The following is a 904-nucleotide window of genomic DNA, read 5'->3' on the forward strand; positions in this document are numbered from 1 at the left end:
GTGGGGGAGTGGGTCAAAGAGAGAATCATGGGTTAGTCAGGCTGTAGGGCAACAACTAATTAATGAGGTAAGAGGTAATAAAGTAGCGGTGAATACAGAGACGTTCTTGTGAGTTAAGTTTCACATTTCTATTTTTATTTTGGAAAGAGTAGAGTTAGGAACTTAGGAGGTTGTGAAACAGTATTTTGCAGACCCACACTCCATTTCAGAAGGTGGCAGTAATGCATCTAAAGTTCTTTGCCAGCTGCTAATAGGCAGAAGAAGAAGTTGAAGAAAAAAAAACATTCATTTATTGTCATGGCAACTTTATTTTGGTTTGCGCAAGGACTAGGAAGCATTTTAAATCCACCAGAACTGGACCTTTGGCAACAATATGACGCGGGATCCTGGATCCTAGCTAAACTTTAAAGTAAAACTTTTAAGCGTTTAAGCAGCAGCAGGCTCCTACTTAACAGGTCAATCGATTGGCAAATAAGTGTATCTTATGTGAAATGTCAAATGTATGCGAGTGCAAAGCTGTTTGAGCAGCAAGTGATGTAGACACTAGTGCAGTCCATTTACCATTTTAATCAAATCGGTTCACATAACGGATGGATGGACCTTTTTTTTTCCCCGATTGAGGATTGACAGACAAACAACAAAGCCGTGGCAAAATCCACGTCGTCATCGTGTATATATATTATATAACAGTAAGTTAATTGATTTATTTTCTCACCATGCTCTTCACCTCCCTCCCATCAACTCTAATGAAGACAGTGAAGATAGCTGACAACAGTGCCCTCCTCTGACGGCAGGTGGTAGCATGTTTACCACAAAAGGATGTAATATTTAGCTCAAGGGCAACTGAGCTCAGCTGATGCTTTTTTCCCCCTCCCCACACAGTCATCCTACCTCAGCGTTACTA

This window comes from Filicampus tigris, chromosome 3 (assembly GCF_054856515.1).
Source record: "Filicampus tigris isolate MCC_2025a chromosome 3, RoL_Ftig_1.0, whole genome shotgun sequence".
Taxonomy (NCBI): Eukaryota; Metazoa; Chordata; class Actinopteri; order Syngnathiformes; family Syngnathidae; genus Filicampus; species Filicampus tigris.